The sequence below is a fragment of the Gymnogyps californianus genome, chromosome 3, assembly GCF_018139145.2.
Source record: "Gymnogyps californianus isolate 813 chromosome 3, ASM1813914v2, whole genome shotgun sequence".
NCBI classification, from domain to species: domain Eukaryota; kingdom Metazoa; phylum Chordata; class Aves; order Accipitriformes; family Cathartidae; genus Gymnogyps; species Gymnogyps californianus.
The window spans coordinates 2,912,724-2,925,082 of NC_059473.1; the positions used below are offsets into that span (position 1 = coordinate 2,912,724).

At 40.3% G+C, this 12,359-nt stretch overlaps 1 long non-coding RNA gene across 1 annotated transcript in view; it reads right to left on the reverse strand.

The window, feature by feature from the left end:
- Positions 1-2,890: 2,890 nt before the first annotated feature.
- The window catches only part of LOC127015136 (uncharacterized), a 49,775-nt gene continuing 40,306 nt past the window's right edge, over positions 2,891-12,359 (reverse strand). The window contains exon 4 of the long non-coding RNA XR_007766284.1: positions 2,891-3,033. This is a non-coding gene — a long non-coding RNA (uncharacterized LOC127015136). The remainder of the gene's footprint in view (positions 3,034-12,359) is intronic.

The following is a 12,359-nucleotide window of genomic DNA, read 5'->3' on the forward strand; positions in this document are numbered from 1 at the left end:
AAAGACAGGCGGCCAAGTGTCACGGATCACTGCGTAGTTTTCACATCTTCCATAAATCCTTATTACACTGATCTACTCACAAATATTGACTCTGATTCAGGCATGCACTCAAATACGTTCTTTTGAAGTCAGCATCACAGAGCTGGCTCCCACCTTTGGGGAGGCGCAAACAGCTGGTTGGAGAAGTGCAAAGGGTAGTCACTGGGGGCTGCCGAGGCAGGAAAAAGAAGATGGCAAAACATCTTTGTCAGCCAGATGATCTAATTTCCCCCTCACAGAGGATTATATAGAAATAGCATGTCAGGAATCCACAGATTTAACAGCAGTCATTGCACTTTTTTTCTTGCACAGGACTAAGGTGCCTACAATGGTTTCAAAGCATTAGACATGTTGGTCTTGCCCCAGGAATCCTGCTCTCAGCTGGTTTCAAAATGTTCTTACATCTAAGCACATGGTCAATTGTTTTCCTGATTTGAGGGCCTTTGCTTCACACGATATATATCGTAACGTAAACTTCTCACATATGTCTGCATCCCTTAGGACTGATTCTGATCTGAAAGCTGCCTTGGCGTGCTCTGGCCATGCCAACATCATCAGAGACACGCAGTCCAAATGCGAGCTACCAATGCTGTATTTTACAGACAGTTTACGCCAAATTACAGTCCTAAGGTTCAAATGGAGAACGGAGAAAAAAGAATTTTTTAACAAGAATGATTAAGACAAACACCATTCCAATTTAAATTCTATATCTTTTACAGGAAGGGCATGTAGAAACCAATGTTTAGGTTTTTAGATGAACAGATCTTTTTAAAATGATGCTGGCTGCTTTGACATAAAGTTGCACTGCCTGTGTCAAGGTATTTTCATTTTTAAAGCTCAGCATGAAATCCCTGAAAATCATCAGTTACATTTTTTTTTTCCCATGGTAGCTTCTGGAAATACTAAGTGCTGTAACTTCTTTCTTAAAAGAAGTTCCCACCCTCTGAATCCCTGTGAAAGGGTTACCACCACAGCAGAATAGCATGAGATAGCACTATCCTATAAAGACAGAGACTTACAAATGTAGATATAGATATTTGGAGATATGTTACACACTGAGGAAATGGTGAGGTTTGATGCTCACCATCAGCAGCTGCTAAAATTCTTACCATAAACTCGTGGTAGGATCACCGAGAGTTTTGATGGATAATTCACACCACGTGAATCTACTTGAGTAATTCTCTACGGTCAGGCCTACTTGCACCAAAATCATGTTTAAACTTTTTAAATACATTCCCAATACAAGACAAGCCTTTTGCTTTTTTTGCAACAAGAAGAGAACTTCCAAAACATGCTGTGGCTAAGGTGGATTTTGTGCAGGGAGAGATACTTCGAGATGAAAAGCTATTCTCTTACAGCAGCCTCTGGCCTCCATTAGAGACCTTCAAATACTCCACAACTGGCATGAAGAACTCCTCATTGGGCCATTGCTTTAATTAACTAAATTCCTCCATACATAAAACTTTACATGGCTGTATATAATTTATCCTATATTCATCTCTCACTATGTATTCACAGCAGCCACAAACAAACCTGACTTTAGTGGAGAAGCCTGACAACTACACAGTGAATATGATCCTTCTAACCCACATTGTGCCTTTTATTTCACATAAGCAAAATGTGAAATGTGAAAGCATTCTCCAAAATCTGTTTTTCAAAGTGCAAATTCATCAGTGAGGGAACCCAGGTCTTTGCCCATGCTCTGCACCCACACCAAGTGAGGTCACTCCTGGTGTCAGATTTTAGCCAGAGTCACATTCTTTATTTGGACTCTTCCCCAGGCATCTTTCTAATTCCAGGTGGTGCACAGATCACTCACCACTTATGGTCACAAAGTCCCACCTAAGGGGCTTTTCAGCACTTCCCTGGAGCTTTGATTCTTAACTGGCACATCTATGCAAGCTGTACATAAATACTTTCGCTGGGTTCCTTTATGCATTCTTTATATTGTGCTAAATAGAGCAGGGATCAGAAATGTAAGAAAAGAAAAGATTATTTTCTATTTCACTGCAGACTTCAAAGGCAGTAGATGCAATGTGTCCAGTAAAATATGAAAAAACTTTCTCAAATGGAAGAAATTGGGTAAGCACAAGCTATCATCAAGAAACGTCAATGAAACGTCAATGGAAAGTGACGTAGCATGGGCTAGAATACCTGTACCACATCTCTAAAACCAAAGAAAGCATCAAATTCAGTGCTTTCAATACTCAAAATTGAATCTTAGGGGGGTTTTGTTTGTTTCGGCTTGGTTTTTTCCCTTGTGCCATTCTTCTGTACAAAACCACAGCTAATCACAGAATTCCAGTCAGTTCAGGAAAAGTTTATAAAAAATTACTAATCATAAACATCTAACAAAAAGGTTTCAGAAGCTCACAATTTTTCCGTTCTTCACAGACTTCAGAACTGATCGATTTTATGAATGACATCAAAACACTGCATCAATAGCTATCAAAATTGTCCCTACTGAAATAATTTTTAAATTGCTTTCCAAAATTATAGGCTATAGGTAAAAGACTAAGCAAACCCCAAACAAACAAGCAAGAAAACAGTAGTGCATCACCTATAATCAAAGCCACTAAAGAACAGTTTCTCTACACGCTTCATTTGTTCCTCCTAAGAGCAGTGGCTATTGTCATCCTATTCTCATTTTTTTGTTTGAAGATGATCTCTACTTGCACGAAGTAGACAATGCTGAAATGTTCTTAAAATGCAAAGTATCTGCTTTTAAAAAAAAAAAGTAAGGTCATGAGAGTACTACATTCCAATGTGTCATGTGATTATAAAATAAAACCACCCATTAGCAGGAGGTTTTCTGTGGGCTTTCTTCTTGTACTCACTTGAGCAAATTCTGAGTACTCCCTGTTAGACTCAGGAACCCGTGGGGCACTTTGGTTATTTTCCATGCAGTTATCTTCATTCTTTTGCACTGATGAACTGCAAATCCTCCATGAATACCTAAGTTGCTTTGGCTGTCTCTGATGGGCTGCCTTGCAACTGAAAAGCAAACAGAGGGCCAGATATCCTCCGGCAGTTTTCACTTGACTGCAATTAGACATCTTTCATTGCTGGGTGGGCAGTGCCCAACCAGCTGCTGGGTAAACAGTCATGGTGATTGACATAAGAATCTCTATTATTCTGGTAGAAAAACATTTTGGAAAAAACCAAATGGCTCTGAATCGCAATTATTTCTATTGTCTGCCCAAAGACAACACAGAGATATAATCTGCTTTATTTTTGCTCCTTTCCTTCAAAATTACAGCAAGGATCCCCTTATCTTGCAAAATGATTAGGATCTCTTTGGAAAGGATCCAAATCCAATGCACCTTTCAAGATGGGAAAGTTTTCTGTAAGAGTCCAATGGGAAAAGATGGGGGAAAGGTTTTAAAAATCATTAAACCTTGAAAGCTTCTCAGACTTTCTTGTTTACATCAGTTGCGTATTTTGAAAGCCCACAACCAAACAAGTAATTGTGCAGGCCAGAACTGAAGACGGGATCCTAATATTACATCAAATATTCCTACAGAGAGATAGACAGATTTGGCCATACATTATTTTTGTTTCAAAGGAAGCAGACCTCAGACCACATTTTCCATAGCGGCTTCATCATCATTCGGACTGCAATTCTGATTGCTGAATGGCCAATGCCTACCTGGTTACTCTGTAAAGGAGTATATTTGTGTGAACGAGTATATTTGTATACTTTGTAAAAATATATGCCTAAAAAATACAGAACAGCAAAACCTGATTACAGAGTATTACTTAATATGATGGAAAACAGAGTCCTCTAGTGGTCTCTGATTGCCATAATAGTAAAAGCAGTCAAAAATTTAGGGAAGAAAGTGAATGATCTCAAACATGACCTCACAAGAAACAAATCTTAGTGCAAAACTAATAATAATCAGGGGAAATTGCCCCCATGGATGTCCACGGCAGTCTCCAGAGTTTTCTATACTTAATCTGCAGAAAAATCTTCAAATGTTGCCAATCATTACATGTATGTTAAAAAGATCTTAGGCAGCTCTTATGGAGAAAGCATTTCTCAACCATATATGTGATGCTATTGTACCATACATGAACTGTGATAATATAACAAGCACATATTATGTACATATACTATGAACTTTATAAACATATAGTGAACTGTGCTGATAGAACAAGCGCAATATATGCATATTCTCTTTGGAACAAGTAACAGGATGAAAAAAAGCATGAAGTAGTTGAAAATTTAACGGGGCTTCACAGTGTATTGGCAGTGGCAGTCAATCTTTTAGTAATGAAGGAGAGATTCAAAGAGTAGTGATGGTACTTGAGACAAGGGCTTTATGTTTGACATGAGAAAATAAGCTCACAGAGGAAATATGTAAAATAGAATGACATGGTCCAAGTGACAGGCTTGGAGACAAACTTTGCAGGTCAGGATTAATATCAGCTGGGAGAAACTTCATGTGTTTGGGTCAGAGGGAAGAGTACTGCAGAACTGAGGATACGAAATTGTCAGAAACAAATGTATTTTAGATGTGTGGATGGAAACTGAAGGCTGGATGTGAGCTATATCACCTCAGACTTTGGAAAAGATTTTCCAGAGCAGGATCACAGACACAGAAGAAGCTGAGGAGGGAAACAAGTGAAAAAAACAACTTATGTAAACTTCCCAAGAAAACCAAGGGGAGGATGAGGAAGCTTTGCCAAAGTACGTATTAAAGGAGCTACTGAAAACACACCAGGAGAGTGAGGAAAAAAATAGGATACTAGGGAAAGTAAACAAGACACAGGGTACAGGTGTGCTGGCAGTGAGACCTGCTTGCTGCCCACGCCAAGTTGACAAGACAAGATTATAGGTCTTCACAAAAAAATAATATAAATAATTTGGCACAGTAGATAGGTGAAATAGGTATGTATGTGATGGTGCCAGTTTTGCAGCTGTTTTTATTCAAACCAAGAATTCACCTATATATACAAAAAGTATAAAATTAATATTCCTGCACTCACCTTGTAGGAATCCTGAATAATATCTCATGATTGCAATAAATTCATAAAATGAAGTTTTGTAAAATAATCAACTCATTCTCTGTAGATGTTGAAATTTCTTAGCAGTGTCAATAAATATGCAAATAGCAACATAGCATTCCTAAATTATACAATGTATATCCTGGCATCTGCTGTATATGCTCCCGGATCTTAAGCAATCCTTTGGCAAAGGTACATAACCAGCCATAAAAATCTGGCAAACAGCAGTTTCTAGGAAAGATTTGTGTGGTCTTCGTACCAGACAGTTCCCAGCACTGTCATTAAAGGCTTATCTCGGGAAAGCACTTGGAAAAATCTGTTCTCCCTTTAAAGACGAACATCATCAGTCAGAGCTATAGGGGTCATCTGTCATGACCATCAGCTTCCCTCTCTCTCCAGCATACCTCTGCAGAGTTAGAGCATAAAAAGATAAGTTCCATATGCAAAAATTCAAGGGTCAAACATTGCCTGGCTGTATTTCTAGATGGCATCTTCAAATCTCTACCCCTACATCTGATTTTTCTTCTCAGTGCTGGCATGGCTTTTATCAGCTTTACTGCTTGTAGTTCATACACATATCAAAAAAGTATTGCTGAACTTAGTGACAGACATAAAATAAGGTTTGAAAAGATTCCATCTTTCATACAGTGGGGGAAATTATTTCCTTTGAACCTGCTGTCAGCCTCAAACAGGGTAATGGATTAGTGCAGAGTGCTCAAACCAGTGTTTTGTTTCATATTTTAACATGTGCAAAAAGATTCCAAAACACTGAAAGCTGCCATATCTGAATCAGTGCAGAACTGCAAACTGAAAAGCCTGCCGAGATACAACTTGGGAGGTAATTTAAGACAGCAGTGTCAAACATGCAAAGATGTATAATAACCTAGGACAAAAAATACTAGGAAAAAGATTAACTCACCATCTAACAAATGCAGGAATGCAAATTAAGTTTCATAAGGGCAGCTGTCTCTTACTGTTTCTGCAGTAGGTGTGACCACCAGTGCGCCAAACACAGACTCCTTTTCCTTCTAAATGGGAAAGGAGTTTGCATGTGGAAGTACAAAATTCTGAATGCTGTTGTGTTGTCATCACCATCATCACCACAAACTCCCAAAGGGACCACAGTAGTCTGAATTGTGATTAGTCCTTCAGACTCAATAAGAGAATTATTTTTCGCCATGATAAGACACAGTTTTCAGTGCAGCTTTGCAGAGGATAGCTCCTACTTTTTAGGCAAGAGTAGCAAAGCAGGGGGCAGAGGATAAACTCTTTATTGACTGGTCTACTAGGACTTCATTCAAAGAGCAAGAGATGCTTTTTATGGACTGTAAGGCCAGTGGAGATGATGGAGATCACAGAATCACAGAATGATTGAGGTTGGAAGGGACTTCTGGAGGTCATCTTGTCCAACCCCCCTGCTCAAGCAGGGCCACCTAGAGCAGGTTGCCCAAATGATGAATAAAGCTTTCTTGTGGCTGGCAAAATCGCTGTAATTTCAACCAGACACTGTTCACATTGGAAAGAGGCGTTGATCAGTAATAGCCCTAATTTTTAGTAATAGTAATAGCTGTGCTGAACCTCATTTTCTCAAACAAAGGTGATCAAGAAGGTAAAGATGGGATGTTCTCTACAACCCTGCAGAGTTTCTGTGCCAGTCACTCAATATACATAACTGGCCAGGAACACAGATCCTTATGATTTTGGTGGCTGAAGAAGTGTCCCTAGTGATTGCTGCAGAAAAACACTCCTCTGCTAAAGGAATTGAGGGGCTCAGCAGCCTCTGCCATCACTAATCGTAAGGTCTGCTGTGATTCATTGTGGGATCCTGACCCAGTGAACGTGCAACTCTCCCAAGAACAGCACTGGGCAATGGCATACCACCCGAGGTCCTTCCTGTGGAGCCAGGCACAGGGATCTCTTTTGTCTCCTCGCTCTTCAAAGGCATTTGACAAGGTAAGGTGTTTGAAGATGGATCGATACACAACAATATATAACAGTGCACTGATCAAACACAGCTCTTGACCTCCTCTCCACTGCAGAAACGTTGCTATTTTTCAAGTGACTGGCTGAAGCAAGGGCCTAGAAAAATAAATTGTTCTTGTATTCCATTAAAAAACAAGTTTGTGAAAAGAAACTAGATTTGATGAGTTATCTGTTTTGAACTAGTCAGATCTCCACACCAGACTGACAGTCACATTTTTACCCACATTTCTAATGACAGGAGACAGTTTATGATGTTCAGTTCTGCTGCTGCTTTCTTACGGACAAGTCACACCACTCCTTCTAACCATTAGCACACATTCCCATCTTCTGAGTGGAGTCAAGAAGGACAATAGGATCTTAGATAAAGCATATAGCCCTCTCAGAGTACGAAAAATAATGGATTTCTAGTTGTGACACTCTGAAGTGGTATGATTGGAAATGTCAAGTGCATTTTACTCACTGATGGCTATGAAAAAACAAATACTCTCAGTGCTCCATGACATCCAATTGCTATTTGCATTATCCAAACGTGGTTATTTTCCATCCAAAGTTTCTACAACTTCAGCTCCTAGTTCTGTAATCACCTGCCTAATACTGCAAGTGCAGAAAAGTTTTTTTCTCTCTCCCCCAGCAATTCAAACAATAACCTTTGTCTCACCTGGTTTTCCCTTTTGAACATTCAATTCCTATCTCCCATAAGTTCAGTCTGCCTCTGCTCTCAATAGAGGCAGAAGGGGTGAGATCTCCCTCAGTCTCTGGAGAAAGCTGCCCCAACTACCTCCTGGAGGCAAGGCTACTAACATAAAAACAACAGGTGATTATTTGAGTATGAAGAACAGATTTATATGGGTTTAAAAGCTAACATCTGCCTGGCCAGAGCAGGATAGCACCTGATAATTGTAACTCAAAGACACCAGTTTCTCAGTCATGGTGGATTCTCAAAACAGAGCTAGCAACAGTTTCCATAATATATTTAAAGATAATGCTCACAATCATAGAGCAATTTTTGAACGCAAGTGTCTAAAACTGAATGCTTAACTCTTCATTGAGGCAGCCACACATCTTTTCACATTTACTAAGCAGCCACAAGGCGACAGAAGGTGTTTGTGCTCAGCACTGTTTGGAAAAAACCAAATCAGCATGTTCTTGTGAACTCCTCTTATAATTTAGATGTTCCTTTAAATATTTCTGAAGACACAGAAGTATCAATCTATGCATGCAGCTGGCCTGAACAGAGCATGTTTTGTTAGTGATACGGTTTACTTCACCCTTCCTACCTATCATTTCTTGTGGTAAATCAGACTGTCATATTTTGCTTTATTCAGCATGGTCCCTGAAATATCCAGGACACTGAATCTGATGACCCCACAGGTCCTTCACAATCCCATATTCCTAATCACTTTGAGGAAGGCAATGTATTCTTCCGTGTGCTTATGAGGTTCTCTCATAGTCTTAATTGAGACTGTGGGCATAATCCAAATGCAAGTCATAACCATAACAATTTAATTAGAATTATTAAATCCAAAGAGCCAGAAGTACTTAATTAAATAAGCAGCTTGGTTTCTGAGCAGAGAGACATGCTTCAGATCACTGCAGTCATAAAATTTTCACTGTGCAAAATTATGAGTTGTTGTTTGATAACAATCAATAGAACAGACTATTGAATAAATACCTTCTGACTTGTTTTCCAAGCCATCGTATTGGTCCCAGTAGTTCACAAGACAGATATAAATAACAATGCAATTGTGTTCCCACAGTCTTGCTGTTATTGGTATCTAAATAACCACTGACATGACCAGACAAAAAGAGAAAGAAGGGTAGTTTGTCAAATCTTGCAGATAATTGTCACTATAACCTCTATACAGGGCTGTAACTGCCAGGGTTACTGTCCGTATCACTCGTATTCATAGCACAGCTTTTTTGTTTGAAGTTCACCACAGCTTCCACTCAGTTTGGGGAAATAGATGGACATGTACTGGATGGATGTGTCCCACAGAGACTACATTGTTTGACAGGGCCAAGGACTGAAAATATTTAAAATATGCATTTACAAATTACTACTAGAGATGACAGATATTAGGAATCCAAAACACATATTTTATATAAGGCATTGCAAATCTCTTATGGATCTGATTCAGATTACTGGCTTTGGTTTGGGTTCCTGTGGGAATTGTCTCATGGTCCTTTCTAATCTTAAAAATGTATTCCTCTTGTCCAGTCCTACTGAAGTCAATGGAAAGTCTTTCCATTTCTCATGTGGGTTTTGGATCACACATCTACAACTAATGTGCAACTAAAAATAAACAAATTTATAAAATAACGTATTCTTGCTGTGACCAGGTATCATCTATAGCCAATTTCTACTAACATACCTGCAGGCACAATCTTTGACAGTTGCATGGGAAGTTATTCCTGAGTATGTGTCTATATCTCAGCAGTGCCTGGCTCCCATGAGCTTCATGGGAGCCCCCTCTTGCTGCAGCGAGCGCCATGGGGCAGCTCACCAGCCCAAAGTTTCAGCAAGGCCGTGCTGGGACCATGAGCTTGTGCTGTGAGCCTGCCAGATCTTGCCTGTGAGTGCTCCTGGCCCCTTGAGTTCCTACTGCCCTATGAGTGCACGAGGCCCTGTGGATTCTTATTTAAAGCACTTATCAGCTTGTGCTTTAAATTAGGTGAGGGTATCCCTCCCCTGAGGCAAAACTGTTCACATTCATCTCCAGTAAAACCAGAACTTGCTTCCTGTGGCTGCACTAATTTTGAACCCTTCAGAAATGTGCAAATGACATGGAGCAAAACTGTCACCCATCATCAGAGGAAGTCCTCCAAAAGATACATCCTTTTCTTTGGCATCTTGATAGCAAATATGGCCATGAGTAGCTGGCACTAGCCTTAGCCTGCCTGGAGCATAAATACTGGCAAGAACCAAAATAAAATCTCCTTGCATGGCACATGATCTAGGCCACAGTTTCAGGGATAAATTTCTCCTGCCACAGGACTGCAAATGCAGTGACGCAGCTCTGGGCTCCAATGACACCGGCAAGGCACGCATGGATATAAGCATGACCAGTAGATCCCCCACTCTGTGCTCCTTCAGCCACAGTGCTCTGTTGGAGACTGCCCGTGGGAGACAGTACAGCAATCAGGAAAATATTTAAGGGGTGCATTAGAAATCGAACATTTTCAGTACATTTGGGATGAGCAAATAGGGCCATGAGACATTGAATTTCCATTTGCTGCTCTCTCGCCCCACAACTTCCTTTCTGCCTTCACCCATTTTGTGCCTCAGACTCTTTCATGATAATGCACTGCCCCAAATGCATCATATACAATACATATATATGTGACGTCCACATATATACATACACACAGACACACAAGCCATGCAAACCCAACAAAAACTCAGAAGGAAATATTCCTCGAGCCTCATTCCCAGCTATTCAACCTGCGAGCAGCAGATGGCAGCCCTATTGCCATTCCTCTCCGCCAAGCTCAGGCTGCCCTTGCAGGCAGCGCTTTCTCACGCTTCAGCCCCACAGCATGAGCGAATCCTGCTCTTTCCCACCTCTCCTGGGTTGTTGGTATTACCCATCACTGCAGGTAATTGCCAGGTAAACTCAGTCTGCCCAGTGAAGTCTGCTGTGGTCTGAATGGAGCTTTTCACCCTCTTCCCTAGCGTAATGCCAGCGACTACCTGAGTTTTGTAAAATCACTGCCCATGGTGAAAGCCTGAATGTAAATGCCTCATGGATGGACATGCAGTCACTGGCATGGCTGCTTCCTCGGCCGAAGAAAGAGTGGGCAGAGGAAGACAGTTTACACTCGCTGTAGAAAAGGCTATTTACAACAAGAATTATCCTAAATCCAGTGCTTTCAGTACTGCAGGGCTTTAGGCTCACTCACTTTGAATTTAACTATATGATTTGTCAGTATTAGGCAGCCCTTGCCTTGTAGAAACTTTGAACTCTGGTCTTTGTTGTCAATCTGCATTGCTTTCTTCCTTTGAAAGAAGAAATGTGTCCTGTATGATATGTCTTAGTCTGGTAATATTTTTTGAGTGATGTTTTCCTGCAAAGTAAATAAGCAATTGTCTGCATATGCCATCCTCAGCCCTTCACAGTGTTTCTCCTTGTACAGTCACTTACACAAGCACAGAATACAAAGGAGAATAAAAGGTTTTGCTGTTTCTTCATACGCATGTATAGGAGAATACAGAAACTCCACCTGGCAGAGAGAAGCAAACCCTCTTCCTTGGGATTAGGACCCACATTTCATTATCATTCATGTGCCCTGCTTCTGCCAGGTGCCAATTCAGGTAAACTTTATCCAATTCAGTTCAAATTCAGAAAGAAGCAAAAATAAATTCATCTTTTCCCTGCAGTTACTGTAATATTTTCCAGTATAATTATGATGCCTATGAGGGTTTTAGATAGGAGAACAAAACAGGCTTAAGAGGAAAACTCAGTTTCAACTTTCTCTCTTGACTGGCTGCCCCGTGTCATGAGGCTCATGGCAAATAAAGCTTCCATGCCAAAGCATGGGAAGTTTTCTATAACCAGAAAAAAAAAATATCCGAGAGCAACAATATTTATTTTCCACACTCCATTAGTAGCCCAGAAGCAATTCAAGCATGTTACTAGAAACTGAACCCAGCTAATTAAAAATAATGTTCCAAAGCTACACTGATGTCTTTTGCATCTGGAGCTGGCTTCTGCAAATAAACATACACAAAAACAAAGACAAATCACAATAAATCTAAGCAGACAGGTACAAGCAAATTGGTCTGTGGAAGTGACATGTCTCTCTGCTTAAATGTCTACCGCAAATCCCAAGGAGACACAGTAGGATTTAATCTAATTGGGTTTGCCACTTCCCTGCAGCTTAATGTGAGAATAACTGCAATTATATATGACTGTACTTAGCTCAGGACCAAAAATCCATTTATTAGGCTATTAGAATCTATAGAAACCAGGAGTTTGAGATCATTTGGATATGCTGGTTACATACTTGGCCTGCTAGTTGTTTTGTGGTTACAGTTTCCAAATTGCTACTGATGAGGTGGTAGTAGAAAAGCAGATGCAGTTAAGCATTTGAATGGATGGCTTAGAAAGGTTTTCTTCTCGCTTCAGAATCCGTAATGGCACCTTATATGTTGGCTCAGTGCTCTTCAAATCTCATAACATTCAGCAGGAGACTGGGAAACCAAGAGGTTGCTGAGGTTCAGAAATCTGTTCATCATAAAGCAAAGCACCTTTGCATGTGTGGGGCCCCACAGAGTTGGCACAGCACGGCTTAAAGATGCGAGAAGAATTATGTTTAAGGCCAGCCTTATG